Raw genomic sequence first — 26,795 nt, 5'->3', positions numbered from 1 at the left:
TGCACACAAGTGGAAATAGCCCCTTTTCAAAACAAAATACCTGGAACACTTAAGAAAATAAAATGCATATAATTAAAAAAAAAAAAAAAAAAAAAAAAAGTGTATTCTTTCTTGGTGGCCTGGTATCAAATGATCCAATGAGCTTGGATTCAAATCAAATCCCTTAAAACCAAATCTTAAATTCCCAGGTAGCCTTGGATGGTGTCCAGGAATAGCAGATTCAACTCACCGTACGTGGACATTTCTGCTTTTGCTGATAGGGGTCTGTTACAGTGATCCAGTCTTCAGAGGGAGCATTAAAGTATCAGTTACTCTTCCGACTTCAGTCAAACTTGCAAGAATGCTAACAAATGTGCATGCTACTACATTTGAATTCCATGTAAAGTTGCGTGCTGTTGGCATAGCAATTAAAATCAATACCAGATGCTCCCCAGGGGAAAAATAAATAATGAAGAGCAGTAAATCACAGAGCTAACCCAGAAATAGAAGATCGTTGAGACTTTACAGGCACATGCATTCACTCATACGATCAGTGTACAGACTGAAATTAACTTGTCGTTCTTGTTTTAGGCTGTGGAAGGAAGCTAAAAGATAAAGGTGTCCCGATCCAAAACAAGTTAGGATTATATCGACATGCATCTAAAATCTCTGATAGAATATACTGTATATTGTTTTTATTGGATTATTGTGGTTATTTGTCAGGGTCTTTTAATGTTTTTTTATTATGTTTAAGGTTAAAATGTATGTCACCCATTGGTTAATACTAAAGGTGCTATGACATATTGTATGACAAGATATAACAATATTAAAACATCACAAGGTGTATTGTCATTGACATATGAGGGAGAACTTGCTCTGGCAACTGGATCGAAACCATAGGACAAAGTAACTATTGGACGTTTTACACATGTTTTCTGGATACGTGTGATTACTGAACACACCACATTTAGTTAGGGGTAAATTGTAGGGGTGGGAACCTCACGATACGATACAAAGCTCACGGTAACGATTATCTCACGATATGCGATTATACTGCGATTATCGATATATTGGTCAGAAATCAATCTGCAATAATCTATGACATAAGAAAAAAAAAGATTAAGTGAAAAAATACAATTTTTATTTTTCATCTCTGAAAGACAATACATTGAAAACGTGTTTTATGAACAGTGACACTGTTTTAGTGCAACATTTCTGTAAATAAGTGTCAACATACCAATTTCAACGAATAAGTATCTCCATTAGTGCTTTTCTGTAAACAAAAAATAGTGTCTTTCTTACCAGTGACACCATTATAGTGCAATATTCCAGTAAACAGTATATTGGTTCCTTCAACAAACAGTGATAATATTTCTGTGAAGACCTACCTGCACATTTTAGTGAAAAAGCAGAAAAGGTTTAAAAAAAAATCGACCTTATCGAGATATCGTAACACTCCTAGTAAATTGTATTTCTTTGCCTCTATTATTACTCCATCCTGTCCTCTGCTTGACAATGGTCTGGCATATGTTAGTGAGTGCACATTGTATTCATTGGAGCCTCAGACAATGGAATCACTCACTGACCTTCTTGGTGTGTTGTAGCTGCGTGATATTCATTCCTTTGACAAGCTGCCATAAACATCAGGTTGTGTCACATACTGTGATGTAATTTGTGTCATATGTGTGTCACAAAGCTACATATGCTAGATGTTGCACATGTGATGCAAATAAAGGTAGGGCAAAAGAGATTATATGACTTGATTTGCAAAAGTCAGTTATTAAGTCAGTGAAAACTACAGCATTTTTATTTAAAACATTAGTATAATGATTATCATATTAATATTTTGGATACTTTTCAACACCAGGTTGTGTGTTTGCTTCTTTACTGGAGGAGTTACATGTCTGAGCCTGAAGCCAGGACTCATTTCCAGCCTGTGGCAGTTTGTGTGCGCAGCTCGCTAAGAAACGCTAACAGCCTAGAAGGGTGTGGCCCTACTGTTAGCTCCCTTGACCTCTTGACCTTGGTTATATAATGAATCGTAAGTCCTTTGTCCGTGCTAGTGGGAGCAACATTTAATGACGTGTCGCTTGACACGACTCGCTTTGACACAACCTTCACTCACAAGAATACACACTACAGTGCATTGCTTCATCAGTTGTGCACACACACGCATACCTTGCACTGCACAAATTGCAGCCAAAGTTGGTGCTGGACGAACGCGATTATTTTGTATCAGTTAAAGACAGATAGAAAAGACACAACGATTAGAGTAGGTCTCATTGATCAATAAATAAGATCATTTCCTTGAAGAAAAGATGTAAAAGCTTGAATGTTTGTTTTCATTTCCACTCGGGCTGAACGATTGTGGAAAATAAACTAATTGCGTTTTTTTTTTTCCTCAATATTGCGATTGCGATTTAATATGCAATTATTTTTTCAAGAGCCTTTTGTCACGTATTTTTCAATGAACACAAGCAATAAATCAATGATTTTAAATCACAGATTACAACAGTAAAGCAAACAAATCTGTGGCTTTACTACTTCAACATATCTAACTAATTTCATGAAACATGTAAACATGTGGACTGCACTTCTTAAACACTCTCTGAACTTAACAGGACAGTACAAGACAGGACACAAAGAAAAAAATAAAATAAAAATCGCAGCCTTTGCGATTAGAAAATTTTATGATATCGCGATAATAATGCAAATGCAATTAATCGTTCAGCCCTAATTTCCTCTGTAAACATGAATGAAGAAAAACACTTCTAAACGTCCATTTACGGGACTCCATATCCCACGACTGCATATGCACGACTTTTCCGAAGTTGTCAACAAACAGAGTGTTAAAATTGGAGAACAAAATGAACTTTTGAACGACATTTATACCTTTTACATTGTTTGAGCAAATGTTCTTTGATTTATTGATCTAAGAGGCCTATACACCAGTGGTTCTCTAACTTTTTTTGACTCAAGTACCCCCTTTCTCTAATTTCAAGTACCCTCATTGTCAGAGAATTCTATGAAAAAAACAACTATAGAGCATAAAAATGGAATGAATGAGTGATAACACACATTATGAAGAATCTCACATTGTAAATAAGTGGAATGAAACCGTATTTAGTGCCTCCTGAATACATGTATTTCTATAGTTTTGATCATTTCCTGTCATCTCCCACCTGGTATTGGACTAAGACTGAGCCTTGTATTTTCAGTTTATGTTTTAATAAAGATAATGTCCAATGCAAATGATCTTGATTAGGATTAGATGGACATTTTTCATCATCTTTATTATGATCATTTTAAATGAAAATAAACATTATTAAACCCCATATTATTAATGCTTTCATTTGTTAATTTTTCACTCTCTCTCTCTCAAGGCCTCCCTGTAATGCCATTGCATACCCCTAGTGGTACACAAACCTCAATTTGAGAAACGCTGCTATTTACTATTGACTTAACGGATAACATATTTTCATGTTCAGCAGCTTTAAACAAAGTTAATCAGACTCTTTTTGGGGCAAATGATGATGTCATGATTTCAAGTTAAGGCATTGCTTTACACAAACATGTACCTGCCTGTCAATGTTTGAGCTGCTCAGTCCTCTTTCTTGTAATCTCCTTGTTCTTTTCTCCTCTGCGGTCATCTCTGGAGGCAGCTCGTGGGATAATGTGCTCGCTTGTATTTTGTGCTCTGTCACAGAGCAGCTGTACTACCAATTAGGATATAAACACGTTCACTTAAGCCACGTGATTTCAGCACAAAAGGGGTGGAGATTGCAGCGTCTGACCAATCACAAACATGGAGAAACAGTGTTGAGCAACTTGCGTCACAATTGAGGAATTGCTTTTTGAAAATATGAAGAATCAAAACCCATAATTCAGACCAAAAACAACACTGTTGCTGCAGGAAAAGCAGGAAGGTAGGAATGCAGGCAGATAATTGATGACTGCTAATGCTTAAGTTTGTGAGATTATACAATATTAATTCATCGTAGAATACAGACACAGCTCTTATCAGTTTCACTTTATTAAGGCACAGACCACGTCTGTTGTTCTGATGTTGCGTTCATGCAGCTCAACTTACATCATAAGGTGGACAATATTTCCATTTTTACAGCCTATCTTACAGGTCTTAAGGCTCTCTGTATTACCAACAGTGTGAATAAATGAAGCAATTAATGCATTTATCATTCTGAAAGTGCCCGACGCACACAGGCGTTATCATCTGACAAATGTAGATCAGTCCATCAGATAAAAATTGATATCTTTCCTATAAGATGTCGACAGGTAAATGAAAGGATTGCATCTATTCATTCTGTCTCTCCTGTTAGCTATCAGCTCCACATACTGTAGCAACGTGTACAGAGAATGACCCGCCTATTCTTTGGTGGGTCGTTTTCCAAGAGAACTGATTGTTCAGGAGGCGGAACTTTACACTGGATCAGATTTGATCCACATCTTAACCTGGTTAACCGTTCAGCGCTAGTTGCTATAGCGTTGTAGTACAGCGCACACGGAATAAATCCCAGAACTTCGCGTGATGAGAAGAAATCCAGCTTTGTAGTACAGGCCCTATAAATTTACTAGTGAAGGAAAAAGGCAGCATCAGAACAGATGTGTTTACATGGGCAAATGTCCACACAAGAGAGCACTGTATTCCCTCCATCTATAAAAAGATTGATAGCTCGTGTCCCACTGAGGTAAAAAGTAAACAAATGTCTGCAGATAAAGCTTGAGATGCTAAAAATATATGACTGACAGTTATAGTATACAAAGTGAATTCCGATTTCTAATGTCTTTGGCTACACAATCAAGGTCACTGTGTTGTCCTGGATATGATGAAGCCCAGTTCCCCTCACACAGCCATCTGTGCCCATGTAAGCACAAATGTATGCACCTTCCACCAGTGCCTCTGTTTTTACTGCTGACTGTTGTACCTTATGACCGTGTGCTTGCATGCAAGTGTGTCCATTCCTGTGGTTTATGCAAAGACAGCAGTCAAGAGATCATTAGGAAAGCAGACTGATAGGGGCATCACACGCACACGCACGCACACACACATACACATGCACACACACACACACACACACTTTTGTTAGTCAAGAAACTTAATCTGAAGTCAGTGCGATGGAGGAAAAAGTTCCAACTTGGACGTGTGTATATTTACAAATCTATAATGAAATGGAACAAGGAGACAACAGGCAAGGTGAAAGCAGGTGAAAGCTCTGGGCCATATTGATCTTTTAGCTTACCTCATATGGATATTGATTTTCAAGAAGGGACAGTTTGAAAGAAAAGATTTGAGGTTAACTTCTGTGAGGGCACCTCAAAAAGAAGTCCCTGGCGAAGAGTTTATGCGTTCAGACTTTAAAAATGAAAGGGTCTACTTTCACTTTCTCAAATATACAGTAAATCGAGGTACTTTGTACACTGATACTGGCTACTCTGTATTTGTAACACAGTATAACAAACATGATCCAATAACAAATTTTGGAGACATTTTGTGATCTAAAAATGGGGTGTTGAAGCCATTACACTGATCCGACCATTTTTTGCTTTCATGATGTGCTATTTATGTAAATTTGGTTATCATGCGGCTGATGTTATAAGTTGAAATACTGTTTATCATGATTATGATGAAATGATGATGTCACCCGAGTACAGGTGTAATGACGAACAGTGTGTTTGGCTATAGAGCAAGAGGGCAAACTAATTTTCAACCGCATTTCAAAACTCAGTGTAAAACAAAAAGAAGTAACCTAACTTTGAAAGAAGTTTAATCTATGTTGCTGTGGCTGTCATACAGAATAAAAGAGCCCAAGCTGTGATGACACGAAAAAGGTTGGGAACCATTGGTGTAATGGAATGAGGAACGCAACCGTGTTCGAAATCCCAATATGCTTAAAACATCAATAAATGTATCACAGTGGACGTTTTAGGTCATTTTTTATGCACTATAGAGAGCAGCTGTGGAGTGGCAGAAACCTGTTGCAGGTAAAGTTTGTGTATACGTCGGGGCCCAGATTCTCTTTTTTGTTTTTGTTTTTTTTCTTTCACTTAATTTCTTATTTAAGTTTTATGAACACAAAAAAAACATCAAAAACCTTGCTTGGGTAACAACACTGCATTCACATCATTAATCAATTGTTCTGCTATTCCGTATTTTGTGTTCAGTCCATTTGTACCATTTCTTCATTTGAGCTTCTTGGAGTCGCAGTCTGTGAGTTAGTTTTTCCATCGTGTAGATTCCTTCAACAGTTGTCAGCCATTGGCCCTTTGTTGGTGGTTCTGTCTTTCCCCAGTTCCTGGTAATAGCTTTTTTTAGAAGCCACTAGAAGAATCTTAACCAGATATATATATATATATATATATATATATATATATATATATATATATATATATATATAGTTTCCCACTTGACTTTCATCAGAGAAATTACAAAGATATAGTACATTGTACACACCATCTCCCAAAATACAGTGACGTTTCCAAAAGACATGTGAGTGGTCTACATCAAACTCTCCACAGTCCCTCCAACATTTCTCTTGTCTATTTAACTGTTTACTTTTCAGCTTTGGTGTAATAAAGAAACGCATCATATTTTTCCAGGAGAACTCCCTCCAGATCCGCAAACTAGTGAATGTTTGGTGTGTCATACACATATTAAGCCAATCTTTGTCTGTAATTTCCATGGTAAACTCCTTCTCCCATTTTCTTTAGGGGCCAAGATTTTCAGTTTCAAAATGTCCTCAATTCCATTCCAGAGTGTATTCATCCATTTCCATGTCAATCAATATGATTTAGAGTTGTATCATATCGCTGTGCTTCTACGTGCCTTTGTGTCACTATTTGTGTTGGTGTAGTGAAAAATAAACCTACGCGTGAAAGCCTCCTACAGGCGCATGCGCACTAATAGCGTGGTTAATATTTATATGTACAATATTTTGCTACCTTAAATGTTCCTACTATGATAAACACTAATTCGAACCCTAACCATAAAACCTAAAGGAAAGATTCTTATCTTTTTTCAAAATGAGGGATGCACATGCACAGTTCGCCAGGTGCGCATGCCCATTGTCTACCGTAGGAAACTTTCACGGTAGGGTTATTCTACACTACACTGGCGTCAACTCAGTAGTAGTATTTTCCAAGTTACCAGGACAATTATGCTCTTTCAAGGATTCTGCTCAGCTCTGCTCTGCGACCTTGGGACATGTCTTTGTCACTGTGGTTACAACCTCCAGGGTAACTGTAAATGAGCAGAGTGCAGCGGATGAATGCATGTAGTTTGTCTCCAGTATTGTGCATCCAATTGAGCACTAAACCAGAGAAGAATTGTTTGGAGATCCACTCGATAGGTTTTCAAGAACACCCGTCTCTATAGCCGTTGAGTTGGGTGCACACACAGGCCGTGCATGAAGCAATAATATACTCCTAGACAAGTTGGGGATGAGGGATGTGTTTGGTTTTTGAAGGATTTGATGCAGATGTTTGAATTTTGATAAACAAATTTAGAAAAGATCACGTGTACATATAATGTAATTCATCCTTTAGCTCATTCTTGACTTGTTAACTTGATGGAGGAAACATTGAGCAAGAAAATCCTTTTTTGTCTGCCATAAGCTGATTTCTTTGACAAGAAACCAGATTAAAATGCCCATTAAATCAGATCATCTCTCTGTTGAGACTTTGGGTCAAAGTAAAATACTATGAGCCAAGTTCATGAAATAGACCTGAACTGCTCCAAATGGCAATAGTGTCTTTAAAAAAAAGAAAATGAGGACTCTGGTCGGAAATCAGAGCCTCATGTGAGTAAACAAAGAGTGGTTGTCATGCTGATGGAGGCTCAGTGTATAAATAGCCTGGGTGTTGTTCTGTGTTTTCTTACGAGAGGGCACGCACAGTTTATTCTGCAGGCGGTGGAGAAAATGTTGTGAATTTGTCAATAATTAGGGTCTGCTGGATGTTTCTTTATGTAAAAAAAAGGCTCGTCATTGATTTTCGTGATACGCAACTTAAAATGACTGAATGTTGTAATTGTCGCTATGTGACAAAACCGAATTGAAAGTCTTTTCGCGGCAATTGTGCGCTCTTCATTTGTGACAGTTATGTAGAGATATCAATAAAGTAGCAGAAAGGAGGCATGTGCAGGGCTGCCTCGTGATATGGCACCGTTAAAAAATTAAAAAAAAACATTTGACGTCATTCTTAGAACTGAGTGAAAAAATCGATTTCAGTGACATATCCAAAATCAATTTACAGTTGCTGAAATTATTATTATTTTTTTACTCCAACCCCAGTAGTTTGGTATTATAGTCTGGTGTTAGCAGATGAAGCTCCGCTGGTTAACCGCCCCAACTTAAGTCAGAAACTTGGAACCATCTTATTAATTACCAAGTGAAATTTGAATGATCAACACCGAATCAAAATCGAATCGTGATTAGGGTTGGGTATCGGTTGGATTTTATTTGATACCGGTGCCTACTCAGTATTTTTCAAACGGTTCCGGTGCTTAAACCGGTACTTTAAAAAAATGAAACTGCATACACTATGTCAAAATACAATACCCTTTTATTTTCAGTCCAAATTGAACACACTATTAACTTAAATAATATAACATATGAACAAGTAACATATGGAAATAATAAATAAACAAAAACATTTAAATAATATCATATTAAACTATATAATACTGGAGATGAATATTACCATGATTTTATTTTTCAATCATGAAAAGAGTCAAAGAGTCACATGTGGCTCCTGAGCCGCAGGTTGCAGTAAAGCCCTGAGCTAGCCAATCTGTTGCATTCCTGTGTAAATGCAAAATTGTGCCTTATAAATCTGGTGTTAAGGCTTAGGTTCAACATTTTGTCTACAAACACGACTTGTTATGAGCTTAACATTAGGCAGAAAGTCAGCGGACACTGAGTTGAAGTATAGCTCATATGTTGTTGTCACATGTTGAATGACAACGATGTTTGCTAGCTTGCCTACTTGATATGCAACATTTGCGGTTGGCGTTAAACTTACCCGAAGAGGAGGGGCTGCTGTCATCATTTGTGATGATGTCGACCACACTGATAGCGGTGAGCAAGACTCACTTCATGTTGTCCGTTGAGGCCGACACTGGCTACTACTGTTATTGACGTGTTTGGCTCCAGTGTCACGTACTGAGAAAATACATTTTTGCGACACGTGTTTTAGTTGTTTATTGGATTAGGTTAGGGTTAGGGTTATAATCTCAGTGTTGAGGTAAACTCAGTACGTGACACTGGGTCACTTAGGTTTGCAAACACCGTGCATTGTTAAGCTTTTTAAGTTAACTTCATGTGTGCCTTTTGTTCTCTCGCTATCAGTTATGAGCAACAGGTGTGCTGAATCTGCTAATGAGTAGCAGTAATGATGTCACGATCAACAACTGTGTGGGCGGGGCAACGAAATGAGGCACCAAAATGTTTGTTCTTATTTGGTCTGGTTACTATTGTGTACGTTGTAACCGGTGCCATAATGATGCCATAATGACATAATGATTAATTGATTTAAAACCTTTTTAATCAAAATCAAATTGATTCAGGAAATTGGCCGTGATACCCGGCTTTGATCATGTTCACGCAAAGGTCCAAAGGATTGCTAAAGAAGTTAAATGTTTTATGCAACTTCAGTGACATTTTAAATTCAGCTGTAACAGAAATGGTAACCTGTTAAAAACTGCTGTAATACAATTTGACGATGTTAGAAAATATATTTACTTCATGTTTTATTTGATCTGTGTCTCCTGTAGGAACTGTGGCTGCACAGACTGAGAACAAAGCCCAGACATTTTTTTGTTTTGAGATCCAGACTTCAGAACTTCAACACCGGGTTCAGTTGTGGGTTTTTACCTGAGCAGCAGACTCCACCCACATAGCTCCACCTCCTTTGCTCAGGTAGGAATTCATTCCTAAATCTACTTGTAGTTTCATTTCAATGAACAGCTGTGTTTGCTGGCCAGGCAATAACACCGTGGTTCGATGCTCGTGTGTTTATGAACTAATAGTGAGTCCTGAGTGGGCGTGGCTATTGTTGCTTAGTTGTGCAGAAACTCATGTTTACGTACCTTAGTTCCTGTGTGTGTTTGTATCCTTTCTGTGTTAGCCTTTGTTCATCCTGCTTTATTCGCTGATTATTCTGTGATAGGCTCAGGTTCCCTGGGACACTGAACGAATGAATGAATGAATGAATAATGTGTTTTTTGCCTGTGGCGGTTTTAAATTTATTTTTGGGCAAACATCACTGCGTTTGATTTGTGAAGAAGTACAAGCCTAGGCAGCAACAGTTGGGCTCTAAAATATAACTATTATAAATCAGTCTTCATGAAATGTCAAGTGATTACTTTAAAGTATTTGGATAGAAAGAAATTACTTTGTAACCATGGTAACGCTGACACATTCACACTTGATTTTTGAGTGAGGAAAGTGGTAGAAAAGCCATGTGGTTAGTTTTTTTTCTAAATGTGACATATATCCAAGTATAGATGTTACATTATTTCTACATGTCACATTATATATATTTAAAATGTGACGTTAAATATACACTCACATGACAGAGCTTTTTCTTCTTCTGTCAGCATTATCTGTCAGTTTTGTGACCTGCAAGCAATGTGTATGTTAGCATTTCTCACATTTAGTGTAAACCTAATTCTTTGTGGTATTTTAATAATGATGATGAGCTTTCATTGTTTGGGTTTCCAGATTTCTGTACTTGGGAATGTCCTGTTTAATTATTTCTTTCACTGCTTTATTTATTTATATATATCCCAGCTGCATGCTGAATCTAGCCTAGTTTTTGAAGACATCATTTAAAGAGAGGGTCTAGTTATCCTCTTCATTCAGATCAATTTTAATAGATAAATAAATGTTTGAACAGTTTGGTTGATTTATTTATTTTTAAATGTATCCATTATTCTTTCAATTTTGGCTTTATAATTGCTGATATTTTTTGGCATCCTTTTTTTTTTTATTATATACTCCAACTCTTGCACTTGGTCAAAGTTCAAAGGCATGTGTGCATTAAAGATGCAATATGTGGAAATTTGAACTTTTAAATATGTCTTAAATACCCAAAACAAAAAAATTGAGTGTTAAGAAACATGTCCTTAGCTGTCACGCTATATGTGTTTTTGTTTTTGAGACTACATAGTCATATATACATTAATAAATTTTGCCGGCCCAGCCAACCTGTAGTACCTATTTTCCACCAGTTGGGTGAGTATAAGCCTATTTACAGCAGAGCAGTCCCAGAACTAGATCATCTCTGGTAACAAACATCCATCAAACAGATGCGCTACCTGAGAGGTTTACAACTAACAAACAACAATCACACATGTAAAGCTGATGATCTACATCGGCCCGCATTGGCCCGCCGAAAAACATTTGCGCGATGTAGCAGAGAATATTGTTACCTGTACATTCAGTGGTCAGGACCGGATATGGCGGAGGTGTCGGTTTTACTCAGGATTACGAATATGGCAGAAATTGCTTGCAAATTTCACATGTTGCATCTTTAAGGAAAGTAGAATGAAATAGAATCCTTTTATTGTCATTGGAGAAAGTACACTGAAATTGCACACGCCCCTCGCATTCAACTTCAAAGATTCAAGCCAAACAGACACAGTTATCATAAAAAAACAGCATAACGTATGGTAAAAGTCTGTCTGACTAAAAAGTCAATCAGTGTAAAAGCGTGGTAGCAATGATTAGAAAAGAGACAAATTCAAAAAGAGTACCAGTCGTGTGTGTGTGTGTGTGTGTGTGTGCGTGTCCTAGCGCCCTGATATTCTATGTGAATTGGCATTTGCTGCTGGATGATATTGATTTGAAACCAGCCCGTCAGCATAGAAAAAAACTGTTGCGACAGATCATTGTTAATGAAGCATACGTGTGCAGGAACACTCGGTGTATTAGCGTAGCGTAGGTTAGCTTGCTCTGTCGAATGAATCTCATATAGCTTTAATTCTTAAATTCATATTTAAAGAGTGAATGCACCGTGTGACTCATGAGTTCCTTTAATCACTGCAGAGTTCTTGTTTGCTCTTTGTTGTTTATAGCCCACTGTAGTGTCCTTCCAAACGTCAACCTACTTCTGTTGCTTTTTTTTATTTGTTCTGCCTTGATTCACTTCTACTTTATGGTATTAAGCAATGAGTAATGACGGCTGACATCGTCTCTGGCTAGGCTGGCGCTGACTAATTGGTCACTATGATCTGATTGCATTAGATGTAATTCCTTTAGGGTATTTCTTCCTCCACCAACGCTTGGTAATATATATCTCATTGTTTGCATTGAGCAACATATTGCTTTTGTGAGCCATTGTTTTCAGCTTTATTGTAGGATAAATGAACTGAAGTAGATGGTAGGAGGGGGTACATTATCATGTTTGATTCATGGCTTGTGTATTCTAATCTGTAAAGTAAGGAATGTTAATTGCACTTATTACTGTCATGCTCTTCGCCATTTTCTAAAAGGATATTATAGGAGACTTAAATATTTCATACATTTAGAGACGGAGACACTAGAACAGTGTTTTTCAAATGGAGGTGCGCGATGGCACTACAGGGGGTACTTGAGAGAGAGTGAGAGAGAGAGAGTAAAATTAACAAATGAAAGCATTAAAAATATGTGGTTTATGTTTATTTTTAGTTAAAAAATGATAATCATACTAAATGTTATCAGCAACTCACAAAACGACAACAAAAACACACAAAATAAGAGGAAAATATACTGAATTTTTAAAAGACCAGACAAACAACAACAAAATGCACTAAATGACACCAAAAACACATGCACTGAGAGAGAAAAATACTTACGATTACTGGCAACACACAAAACAACAACAGAGACACACTAAATGAGAGAAAAATACACAAGATCACTACAAAATGCACAAAATAAACAGAGAAACATACAAAACTACATAAGAAACAACCAAACGACACACATACTGAGAGTGAATAATTTAAATAATACCAACAATACACAATATAAGCGAAAAAAATACTGAATAATGAAACAAACAACAACAAAATACACAAAATGAGACCAAAAACACACAAAATCATGATGGAAATGATCTTGATTAGAACATGAACTGAAAATGCAAGAGTCAGTTTTGGTCCCACATCAAGAGGGAGATGACCAAAAATTATAAAAACTATAGAAATAATACTATTCATGAGGCACTAAATACTGTTTCATTCCATTTATTTACAAAATGGGATTCTTTAAAATGTGTGTTATTGCTCATTCATTATGTTCTATAGTTGTTTTTTCACAGAATTCTGAGCAAAATGTGGTAGTTAGAGAAAGGGGGTACTTGAGTCAAAAAAGGTTGAGAACCACTGCACTAGAATACCACGAAGGAGTCTGTGTTTCTAACTAGACACCAATAAAGGCTGACAAATGTAACTGCTTTAGATGCACTGACGGTCATAAGAGGTTTCCTTCCTCACTCATCTCTCTTCCCCTTCTTGTCTTGATTTTCCTGTCTTCTGTCATTTACAGAAGCAACACTCTCAGAGCCCCTTTTTCATGTAAGGTAAAGTGATTATAGTAATGGATCCCCCCCCCCCCCCCTCACACACACACACACACACACACACACACACACACACACACACACACACACACACACACACACACATAATCCAACCTCTGTCTTACTCTCCTTCTCAATCGCTACTCTTTACATTTTGTGTGGTACATTAGAGCGGCTCCAGGGATGCCCTCAGACTCTGCGGCCTAATGCATTCACACCTTCAATGTAAGAGCGATACAGACAGATGAGGAGAGTGGAAGAATTCATGAGGGAGGAGCTTGTACGGCTTATTGGATTTTATAATTACCTTCAGACTCGACTAAAAACAGGGTTCCCGCAGATCCTTAAAAAGTCTTAAAAGGCTTTAAATTCATGGATTTAAAAATAAATCAGTGTTTCAAAATTCTTAAATTTTAACACATAAGTATGATTTTATGATTGTAATTAGTCTCACAATTCAAATTATATGGTAAGATTTTTTTTAAAGAATATATGTAATTTACTGTAACATCGCGCAATCACGACAGCAAAACAAACTACATAACAGTGACGTGGTGGCAGCGTGACTCTGTGCAGATGTGCGTCATGCGTGTAGCAACTTTATAAACATGGTAAAATGTAAATTTAATGAAAATTGCCTGTTTAACAAAGATTTTTCTTAATGGTTTACTTTTTTGTATTTTTGTTGTTGTATCATAGATTTCTGGCTATTTTTGTAGTCATCTTGTGTGTTTTCAGTGATTTTGATTATTTTTGTCTGTTTTTTTTTGTGTATTTTACGTAGGGCTGTCACTTTAACGTGTTAATTGCGATTAATTAATTACAGGAAAAATTTGCGCGCTAAAAAAAAAATTACGGCGTTAATTGCTTTATTTTTAGCACCCCAAACAGCGCGGAACTTCATTATTTCAACAGTTCGCGGTATAACCATAATACTGATGCTCAGGCTACAATAACAAGACGGGAGACTAACAAGCTGCTCAGCTTCGTTTGTGTTATTTTTGGCTTTTAAAAACACCGGATGGAAAGCTAAAACCTAGTTGTGTTGCAAATTGTGCGAGAAAGAGTCGCCTTATCACTGGAGCTTTGCAGCCTTCACTACCACCTCAATGTAGCGGCTAGCACGGATAGCTAGCACGGACACTCGGACAGTGCTAACTGCTACATGCTGCAAGCACGCCACGTCTGACAAATGAACAAACTCACTGGATAAATGTTATGATCTGAAGGAGAGAGAAAGCAATAAGTTCGGTGTCAGAAAAATGTTCTTACTGTTTATGATGTGCTAACTTATAGCACTACATATGATGTTTTTATTTCATTTGTATTTTTTATTATTTGGAGATTGACTAAAGTACACATCAATATGACAGGCAGCGCTTGGGACTAGTCTCACATACATAAGAATGTAACAATAAATGACTTTATAAAGCCACTATGTTATATATCAGTATTTTGATCTGCCACAATAGTGTAATTTAAATGAAAATACCTCAAGTTTAGGGCATTTCTCAGCAATATTTAGGTGCGATTTAAAAGTAGATTAATTAGATTTTTTTGATCTCTTGACAGCGCTAATTTTACTGTCATTTTGTGTATTTTTGTGTGTTTACTTTGGGGACTGCCATTTTGCACATTGACCCTAACCTTATGTAATTGATGCAGCATTTTTTTCCCCTTAAAGTCAGGGTAGGTGATTTTCGAAAGCTAGCTTGATTTTGAATGTAGTTTCCCTGATGGCTCCGCCTTTACCCCCATCCCCCCCTGCGCTCCGTCCCACACGCCCATCGCTTGTATTGTGTAGAAACTTTGTCGTCTCATTCAGCAGTAAGTAAACACTAAACTTTATCATTATATATGTTAAAAAACGGGACTAAAAACTCTGTTTTAGTGGGCTCGTGTGGGCTCGTGCATGCGAGGCGTCGAGAACGAGCAGGGAGACGTGGTTGGTTAAAAAGAACCGTCTTTTTTCATTGGTCGAAGTTTTTACAGGTTTACAGCTGCTACAGATGACGGATTTTCTTCGTTCCGTTTTCAGAGCACATAAGATCTTAAATTCTGCTGGGGCATAAAGACAGTTTCAACCAAAAACTTAAAAAGTGTATCTGGAGGAAATCACCTACCCTACCTTTGAATTTGTTTACTGTGAAGTTGGTTCTAAATTTAATTTCAAATGGCATTAAAAAGTCTTGAAAAGTCTGTAGGATTCCTGAAAAAGTCATGCTTGTTAGATAATTGACAGTTGACACACATTGACTGAGCTGGATGTGATACACGGAGCACACCAGCACTACAGACGGAGCAGGAAATAGCAGAAACACTAACCCAAAACACAGACAATGATACAAACCAGAAATCTGATAGAAGATGTGAGCTCCACTCAGGAAGGAAGAATAGAGCAAACAACTCCTCAGCTGAATGCAAACAAAGCACAAGTATTTTGGTATCTGCTTTTTATTCTGCTTTTTATTGAATGCATGCCATCGGCAGGAGTTCATGATGACAAACCGTTCTCCTTAAAAGGAGCTCAGTTTAGTTTAGCAACTTCAGCATTCAGTGAGATGAATGGGAATGGCCTTTGTGGTGCTTTGGAAGTTCTTATGGCGAGACCTATAGAGAGTTTATTGCTTTTACAAATGGACAGCGTGATAAAGTGGCAGCTCTCCTCAGCCCCCCCACCTCTGCTTTTTCCCACGTCTCACTGTGTGTGTGTTACCTCAACTCTGAGCCTCATTGCCTGTGTTATCCTTCCTGACTTTTTTATTCATTTTTCTTCATTATCCCTTGCATTGTATCCTACTTTTAACAGCTTCATCCCTTTGATTTCTGTCTGTCTGGCCCTGTTTTACTCACATTACTCGTTTTGCGGCTTACCTTTGCCTTCTTCGGTTTTTTTTCTTTGTGTACTTTGTGTTTTACAGCTTTTTTCTAAAGGTCATATACAGACCCTTTCCAAAAAATTAGAATATCATGGAAAAGTTGTTTAATTTTCATAATTCCATTCAAAAAGTTAAACTTTCATAGATTATGGATTCAGGGCCCACAATTTCAATGATTTCAAGTATTTATTTGTTCATGTTTACATAATTTGGGCTTCCAGCTCATAAAACCCACAAAAACAGGATTTCAACAAATTTGAATTCTGTGAAGAAATCAGTCATCATTGACTTCTCAGTTTTTGCAGTTTTCTGATGAAAGTAAAGTGTGCCTTTCATTCTGGAATCAAGGTCCAAGGGTTTGGAGAAAGACGGGTGAGGAACAGAGCAGAACAGTGCACCCCAAATCATGACCGACTGTGGATATTTCTCACTGGACCTCAAGCAGCTCGGGTTCTGTTCCTCACCTGTCTTCCTCTAAACCCTTGGACTTTGATTCCCGAATGAAAGGCACACTTTACTTTCATCTGAAAAGAGGACATTGGAGCACTGGCCAACAGTCCAGTCCTTCCTGTCCTCTTTTTTTTTTTCTGCAAAAACTGAAAAGTAAATGATTTCTTCACAGTATTCTAATTTTTGAAATCCTGTTTTTGTGGGTTGTATGAGCTGGATGCCCAAATTATGTAAAAATAAACAAATAAATACTTGAAATCATTTAAATTGTGGGCCCTGAATCTATGAAAGTTTAACTTTTTGAAAGGAATTATGGAAATTAAACAACTTTTCCATGATATTCTAATTTTTTGAAAAGGGTCTGTATATGGGAGATTTGTAAGCATGATTCATACAAAGTTTCTATAGTCCTCAGGTGTTTTTGATGATTACTTCACCATTATAAAACACCTTCCCTCAGCCATGACTCAGTGCCTCTGTGCTGTGCCCTGATGGAACCTCATCCACTGTTGTGATAGCCTTGGTTGGGGAACGTGGTGTTCACATCAGAAAGTCGCACAACGCTGTGAGAGTCTGCCAATGTACAGAGCTGTAGATTGTTTATTGGGTATGTGGGAGGTTACATAAACACAGACGGTGGAGGAGGAGGAGCTGTCATAAAGTCGCCTACGAAAAATATGAAGAAGAGGAGATTTTACTCGAGTCAAAGTTTTGTTTCGTTCAATCTGTCATAAAAGTTGGTCTGAGGCCTTTGAACCGTAAGACAGAGGTGGGCAACTTTTCTCACAGCGGGGCCACAAAAACAAAGATTTTCTTTTTTTGTTGTTGCAATATTTAATTTTCATTTTTTGAATTTACATACAAAATAAACTCCAAAAAAACAACACAAACAAAAACAAATACTACACCCCCCACCCCACCCCCTCCCATGCTCACTCAAAAAAATAAAAAATAAAATGAAAACAGACAAATGCTCCAATTTTGACACAGTATGGCCAGTTAGTTTAAAAATGTATACCTACATGGTTCAAATAAGGTTGCCAATTTTTTAGAAAAGTTTTGTATAACTTCCTCAGGCTGTGTTATTTTTTTCTAACGGCACACGACTGTTCATTTCTGAGTATTTGGTTAAAGAACAATAACTCTGTGTTGTCATTTCATCTGTCTTTGATTTAATTTATTTTATTATTATCATTTTTTGTGGTCATTCTGTGTAATTTTTTTCTCTTGCACTTTCTGTTGTTGTCTTGTTTGTTTTTACTGTTGTTTCACATGTGTTTTTGAAGTCATCTAGCGTATTTTCCTCTCATTTCATTTTTTTTGTTGCTCTGTGTGTTATGAGCCAATTTGTGTATTATTGTTGTCATTTTCAGATTTTGGAGAGATTTTTTTCTGTATTTGTTTTCTGTGTTTTTTGTTGTCGTTTTGTCATTTTATAATTTTTCTATCATTTGGAGTTTTTTTTTTTTTAATCGTTGTTGACGTTGTGCGTTTTTGGAGTCATTTGTGTATGTACGTGTATATTTCTGTAGTTTTGTATGTGTTTTTAACTAATTTTGTGCATTTACTTCAAGGGCCGCTCCAAAATAAATGGTAAATGGTAAATGGACATGATTTATATAGCGCCGTATCCCTACACTGAAGTAGTCCCAAAGCGCTTCACATATCAGCTCATTCACTCATTCACACACCAATGGGACTAAACTGCCAGATTAGAGCGAGTGCTGCATGTGGCCCCCAAGCCGACAGTTGCCCACGTCTGCCATAAGAGGACTATGTGTCTGATCCTATTGGACTGAATGTATGCATCAAAAAAAAAAAAACTCAATAAGCTGAAGTCACATTAAATGATTTTTACCAAAGAGAAGAAAGCAGTATGAAACTATTTTAGTTATTTACCAGCTGCAGAGAAAGGGTCACACCTAAATGGTGCACAGATGATGTTTTCTCTCCACAGTCAGATAAGCTCCACTGTACAATTTGAAAAACACTCGCATGTGTGCGTATCTTCAGCTACAGTATGTATATGTGTACGGTATGAGTACGTGTGTATCTGCATGTGCGTAGGTGTCTGCGAAATGCATTTGACAGGTTGAATAACAGAGACGCTTGCTACTCAAGGTCAATGCAAAGCAACAGCACACACACATGCACACTTACACACACGTAAATCATTGCCAACATGTGTCATAGCTGCACGTACGTGCTAACAAACACACAGTTACAACAAAACGCATCTCTATCCCTGGTTTTTAGTTGATTGCCTTTTCCTAATTATTGTCAATTCTTGAAGTGCAGAGCCTGTATTTCAAATGTAAATATTGCAGACGAACAGATTGATTTAATCGTGACAACCAAAATCGTGATCAAGATTAAAATTAGATTAATTATGCAGCCTTGGTAGGTACGATATAATTCATGCACTTTATACGTAGACTGTGACTACAGCACTAACAATCTGAAGCGAGGTTCTGTATTACTGTATGCTAGTAGTAGCGCCTGATCAGATGAGCTGCTGTGTTAGCACTTGGATTACACAATTACACACTCATATGATCTATTTATGTGATATTTAAGGTTGTCGTAAATCCCATTTGATATTGAATAAGATTTTATTTCACTTCCTGGTTTTCCATTACAGATTTTCGCAAAATAAAAGCGATATTTCTAAATGTCGACAAAATATAATAGTGCTTTGAACGTGTTTCCATTAAACGTTGTTTTGGGCAGTAGCCTCGTAACCTGTGTGTACTTTGCCTCTAATTTCTTGTTTCTAACAGTTTTCTATCCTCGAGCGACCGATCAAATAGAATTTAAGCCACTGTATCAATTAAAAAGCTCCTGCTGATGATTTTTGGTCTAAACTGACCATATTTCTTGAAGACAATCCAAGCCTAGCACCTTTCAGACTTTGCTACTAATTAGCACTATGCTAGTTTTTACAGAAGAGACGTCGTTGGGTTCTCAGCTCCTTCGTTTCTCCTTCTGTAGCACTTCTGACAAATGGGTTTCCCCTTCGGTCATGATTTCTCCAAAACAACTGCTCCCCGGCTTTGAATCATCTTGCGAGCTCTTGCACCAGTGAACACTTTCGCTCATCCTTTGTAAGGAAGCCATGGCGGCTGCGGATGATGTGTCATGTGTAGAAGGAACACGGGTCCAGTTTAGGCACAGAATCTATTCTAAATGAAGCAGGAGATGGTGAATTATTGAGAGGCCTGCCCTCTTTTCTCTGCTCTGTCTTCTTCTCTCTCTCTTTCTCTCTCCATGTTCCTCTTTTAGATCTTTGTATTTCTCTTCTTTCCTTCTCTCCAACCCAGTCTCATCTTAATTGTTACCCTCCTCCTTCTCTTATTTATAGTTTGTTTCATTTAACTAAGGTGAAAGTGGAGAGTCGTTTAGAGTGTGTGTGTGTGTATGTGTGCGTGTGATTTGAGTGATGTTGGTTAATCCAGTGTTGTCCTTGGGGAAAGATTTGGCCCACATTACAACCTGCTATTACTGTATCTGGAATCTCTTGTGCATTGAGACAGTCATTATTTACTGCAGTTTCTCTTCCCTGCTTTCTTACTTGCATTTTTTTAACAGCTCTGCCCTGCTCTGTAGCAGAGGCGCACACGCAGACGCACACACACACACACACACACACACACACACACACACACAGAGAGAGTTTTTAAAGTATAGCAGCTACTATAACAACTACTTTATTGATTGTACACAATCATTGATGAGAAAATTCTACGTTTCTTTTCTAAGTGGTGGATAAATGTGAATACTCCCATCTAATATTGCAAATGTAGAAACCGGAGCTCAGGTTTATTCTGATTACTAGGTAAAGCAACCACAGGTAGTGAGTGATCAGCGGTCATGTAACACAGGTCCCTGTGGGAAATTGCTCCTATCTGCACTCTTCACTGACCCTTGTTGTTTATCATCAAGAGCTTATCTCTGACAGCGGCTCCGCCCTCGGCCTTCTCTCTCAGCTTATCATGCACGCTTGTGTATAAATGACCCAGAGTCCGGGTGGTTCTTAGTTTATTGATTGGACTTCACCAGTGTTTTCCGTTGGGAATGATTTGGTGACCTGTATCGATATCTGATGGTTTGTCAAACTTCTGCCTGTAGTTAGTAGCTGGTAAAGTCGAATAAGGTCAATGTGAGCATTGGGCTGCCTGTCATGTTTTTATTATAGCAGTTGATATGTAGGGCATATGTAAGCCCCGCCCCTTCCACAAGCTCTACATTGATTGAATGCAGTAACAAGTATGACAAATGGCCGCTATTGTAGTTTTGTGACGCACTCACCTACAAGCAGACAATGTAAAGTATTACAGACACGGAGCAGGTTTTGTAAACACAATGGGTGTGATTTCTTTGGGTATTTCATTCTTTAGTCACACCCTCTCTTTATTTCCTGCATAGTTTTTTTTTTTTTGTGTGTCACCTGGATTGTTGGAAGACAGTAACACAATAACAGAGGTGTGAAGAGTACTGATATATCCTACTCAAGTTGAAGTACTGTTACATGATTGAAATTGTACTCAAGTACAAGTAAGTCAAACATAAAATACTCCAGTACAAGTAAAAAGTAGCTCAATTAAATAGTACTCAAAGTAAAAGTTACTTTCACCCCCAACGGTTATTATTGGTATTAAATCTTGCCACGTTTCCCTTGGATACAGTAAACAACTCATGTGTAAACTTAAAAAGGAAGAGATTAAATCTTGCACAATTGAAACTTAATTTATTTTTCACAAAGGCATGTGTATGAAATAAAATCAAAATGTACAATTCTTTTTCATATAAAATGACAATGAATTCAATTCGAAATTTAGAAAATTGCCAAGCTCTCAGTATAGATACATGTATGAACTCTAAAACATTTAATGCTGTTTTGGCGCTGTGCGTTACGTTGAATCTGATTGGTCAGTTATGATGTGATGCATTTGGTGAGGGGTCGTCTCCTGATCAAGAGGTTGGGGGGTTCGATCTCAGTCTATAACTATCTATGTGTCGAAGTGTCCTTGGGCAACTCACTGAACCCTAAGTTGCTGCCAGTGGTCGACTAGCGCCTTGCATAGCACCTCTGTCCCATTGGTGTCCATTTATCATTTGTCTAGGCATTAAATTTTTTGTAGTTTCACAATGTCCGTTGATCATTTTAAACAATAATTTACGGTTGGGTGTAGAAATGTAATGAATTACTTTACTTCTTTTAAAACATACGTAAGTACAAGTAAAATTAGTGATTTAGTGAGTACTTGTAATCCATTACTTTCACCTTTGCATATTAACATTGTTTTTAAACCTTTTAAACATAATACAACATTAAGAGAATCACTCTCATACAGGAACACACAACTTCTACTTTCAAACCTTTCTGCTGCTCCCACATCCCTAACCCTAACCCTAACCATTGACCATTTTACCAGGTGACAAGCTTAAACATGTTCCAGACATCCAAAGTTACAAATGGGAATTGATTTATGTCAAATATATACAATAAGATGGGAGTTATCTTGCTTTACATACATGTGTGCTGGGAAGGGCTTGAGCAGGCCAGGATGTAGGTTAACACAAGTAAAGAATAGAAATAAATGAATGATAAGAAAGCAGTTTGTTGATTCTGTTTTCACATTAAAACGTATCTCTTACTACAGAGGAGCCAAAGTCCAGTCCTAGAAAGCCACTATGCAGAATGGAAAACTCATAAAATCATTTTTTCTTGGACTACTTGGACTTTATGCACCTGTGTGAATCTGTTCCTGCGTGTTTGCTTCTTCTCCCGACTCGAATCACAACCCCAGCAACTTGTTCCCACAACCTTCTCAGACCTGCGTGTGTGCGTGTCAATGATTCTTTTCTTTACAGAGGTTTTGAGTTCGAGACTGGAATCGTAAAGCATTTGAATCGCTCACTCGCGCACACACACTGTTGTGCACGAACAAATACACATTCATATTTTACAAGCTTCACTAAACAGTCCTCTGGGGAAGATGGAATTTCCTTTCTGGGCTTAGGAAGGGGAAAAGTAGTGAGGATAAATATGACTCAACAGTGGTGGTCTTCCTGTTCTTGCTGTTTAAAAGCCTGGGAATAACCCAGATTCTATTCGTCAGCAGTCATTCATAGACGAGGAGCTGAGGAGAGTGGACATTTGTGTTGTATATTTAAATAGTGTAGTTTTAGACGAATCCTTTCATGGTCTTAAACAGAGTTGAAAGTAATGGATTACAAATACTCGCATTGCTGTAATTGAGTTGCTTTAATTGGTACCGGTACTTGTAGTTTTTGGGGTATGTTTTTAAATTTGTAACTTTACTTGTACTTAAGTATGTTTTAAAAGAAGTAAAGTTATTCGTTACATTTCTACACCCAAATGTTACCGAGTACATTATTATTTTTTGTTTTAAAATGATCAATGGACATTGTGAAACTACAAAAAAATGAAATGACCAGACGACAATCAAATTCATAATATCATAGCAGACCAGTCAGATTAAACGTAACGCCCTGCGCCAAAACAGCATTGACTGCTGGTTATTTCAGCCTGAAATATTTTTTATTTTGAATTGAATTCATTGCCGTCACTTTATCTAAGAAATAATTGTACATTTTGACAGATGCCTTTGTGGAAAATAAAGTAATCTTCCTTTTTAAGTTTATACATGAGATGTTTACTGTATGCCAGTGGTTCCCAATCTTTTTTGTCCCGTGTACCCCTTTGCATTTTTGTCAATTTATGTGTACCCTCATATGTACCCTCTCCATAATTTCATATGCTTTTTCATTTGTGGAACAGTGGGCTCTCCTAAACCTATAAATGTACAGTATCTTGAACATTGGTTCCCTGACAAATTCAAGACAATGAGTGATTTTTTACATGGAATTTATACATCTGATTAGATTACCAATGCAACTCTTATGCAAATACTAAAAATGTAGCCTCCGATGTAAAATGAAGCTAATTTTTTTTTCCATTGTCAAAAGTGTGATAAAATGGCTTCTACGGCATAAAATAATCCTTATTCAAGAATACAGTATGTTTTTTTGGCAATAGTACTGTTCATTTGTGGTGAATGTGAAAAAAAATAGCCTAATAAATGAATTAGAGCTGGGTGATTTTTCCTAAAAAAAATTAAAAAAAATATCAATTTTTTTTTTTTTTTTTTTTTAAAGAAAAATAGGAGTTTCGATTCAATTTTTGATTTATTATTTCCAATGCACTTAAAAATGACTTCAGACATATTGTTAAAAGTGCAACTTTATTGCTGTGATTGTCCTCAAGAGTTAAAATGCATAGAATAATCCCAAAAGCAAAAGTAAATGAGGCTCTGTCATTCAGCAATTTCAAGCTTTAACCAGGTTTAAGCAAAAATGTAACAGCAACTTCACAGTAGCTGAAATTTTCTGATTAAGAGAAATCAGAAAACTACATATTTTATAACATATAACATTACAATTAAAAAAATTCATAAACTCTTCCCTTAGCATCTCAGCATAGTGTGAGTAAAAAACTAAACATACCCGTGGCACACATATAACCTACTCAAACACATGTAAACAAAGAGGGGGCTGGCTCACATCACGCTACGGTAACCCACAAGGAAGGAACGCGAAAAAGTCCGAAAAAACTGTGTTGGGGAAAATAAAATTAAAAAATGTCAATTAAAAAATTAATATATATATATATTTTTTTTAAACTCGAATTTGCTAAATAAAAATCGTTTTTATCTACAAATTTTATTTTTCCAACCCTACGAGGAACATTTCCCGATTATTTCTAAATTAATTGTCAAATCTTTTTAAGTACCCCCTGCAATGTGCTCCTGTACCCCTCGGGGTGCGTGTACCCCTGTTTGGGAACCGCTGCTCTATGCAAGGGAACCGTGGCAAGATTTATTAAACTTTAACTTTGACTAGTATTTAATTGAGCTACTTTTTACTTGTACTTGTGTATTTTTACAATTCTTAACAATAAAGACTCCAATATAAATCATAAAAATAATGTCTTCCTTGAATATTTTTCTTCTAATGCACATGTGATGCAGTTGCTGTGAGCATCAAGGAGCACACGGAACAATTACCTGCAGTGAGTTAGGTGATGTCTAGTGAGGGATATGCAGGATGTGAGCCTCACCGATTTCTGAGGTGTGAAGTTGCAGTGCTAAAAACAGCGGCAAAGCAACACCTTGCTCAATGTGAGGATTTTACACAGTCACCTTGGAGGAAAACACGCACACACACACACACTAATGACAGCTTTATATAAGCACTGCCTATAACCATGTATGTACAGTATTTACCAAACATCTAATACCTGTGCAGCAGATACATATTGGGTTTGTAGTTTTTAATTTCATGCAATTTCTGCTTTGATTTTCAGCCAGACATTATGTATTTGGACGTCTGCCTATTTATAAAACAACAACAAAACAATTCGCATTCATAGTGTAATATACTGTTGCTGTACTTGATTGACTCTGATATATACAGTGGTGGGGGGTGGGGGTGGGGTGGGTATAGGAATAAGAAACACCAGTTTCCTTAAAATAGAGCAGAAAGCCTCTCCATAGCAACAGTTGACTGGGAGTTGATGGAGCGATTCTTTCAGCAGTTTGCACTCCATGTGAACTGTATGCATGCAAATGTGTGCATATGCAATCAAATGTGTGTGAAACTTGGAGGAGCCAATGAGATGTGAAGTCTTTATAAGGAAAGCATATGGCCATTCATGAGTGTGTTTTTTGTGGTAATCTTTGAGAGCTAAAGGAGATGAATCTTCTTTATTATGATTAAACCTTTCCATTAACGAATCTGAGATATTTTCCTCAAAAATGTAGAAAGGTGAAGAAAAGATTCTGCACGTTGTAGTTCCACTTCTTTCATTTCTCGTTACCAACGCAAGAAACCTCCACCGAGCGCCAAATCTCCTGTATGCCAGATATAGTATCAGTGATCCTGATCATGGTGCCATGATGACTCACACTTTAAAGGCTTGGAAAACATTTCTAGCACGTAGCTGGGCTTTTGTATGATCAAAACAGAAAGTAAAATACAAAGTCCCAACCCAGACTTGACTCTAAACAAGCCACACTACAGAACTCACTCACACGTGCTGTCCCATATAGGAGAAAAAGGCAAAAGTGGCACATGTTGTGCAACTGTTTGTTAATAAACGTGCCTGTGTGATATTTTGCATCAATATTGTCTTTCTGGTAAGTGATTGAGCTTATAAAATGGAAATGTATATCGCCATTTTGGTTCAGTTTTGGTTCATATCCCCAAGCCCTAGGTGGATTTAGTCCCTGGGGCTCGAGTTTGTCACATGTGTTCTAATAAGTACAATTGGATAATTTGGGGCAACATTTGTAAAAACAGTGCAGAATCCCTTTAAATGTAATTGACTACATTGTCACCTTTATACCACTAGGGGGCATTCAGTGCGTGTGTAGACTTGCAATGATATGCATGTTGTTTGCACACTATATATTTTCCCTGTCAGCGTTTACGTTTATTTGTTGACTTTAAGTTTCAAGGCAGTGTTTGTTCAGGTCTATCTCTGTGGAAACCCAGAGCTGGTATTTACAGAGTGTAACTATTTCTCCTGCCAACCCTGAGAATGAGGAGGACAGTGCCAAACAAAAAAAAAAAAAAGATTAAGGTACAAACACGTTTAGCTTGCATATGTCTAATAATTATGTTAGTGATTTTTTTTCAAGTTATTTGTAGAATAAGTGAAAACTCAGCAGATTAAAGTGTACACACACTCACATTCCGTCCCATCATTTGTCATGACCATGAACTCAGGAACCCAGCAAGTGTAGACGGATGGCTGTGTCTATTTGTAGTCGTAGTATGAACACACAACAACCCAGAAAGCCACACACATACTGGCACGCAAGA

At 37.3% G+C, this 26,795-nt stretch overlaps 1 protein-coding gene across 1 annotated transcript in view; it reads left to right on the top strand.

Moving 5' to 3' along the window:
• Positions 1 to 26,795, top strand: part of atxn1a (ataxin 1a) — a 94,418-nt gene that overhangs the window by 23,836 nt on the left and 43,787 nt on the right. The window contains exon 2 of the mRNA XM_028461178.1: positions 9,767 to 9,911. The gene's annotated coding sequence lies outside the window, so the exon portion shown is untranslated. The remainder of the gene's footprint in view (positions 1 to 9,766; positions 9,912 to 26,795) is intronic.

This window comes from Gouania willdenowi, chromosome 11 (assembly GCF_900634775.1).
Source record: "Gouania willdenowi chromosome 11, fGouWil2.1, whole genome shotgun sequence".
Lineage (NCBI taxonomy): Eukaryota > Metazoa > Chordata > Actinopteri > Blenniiformes > Gobiesocidae > Gouania > Gouania willdenowi.
This window is presented reverse-complemented; position numbering and strand designations above follow the sequence as displayed.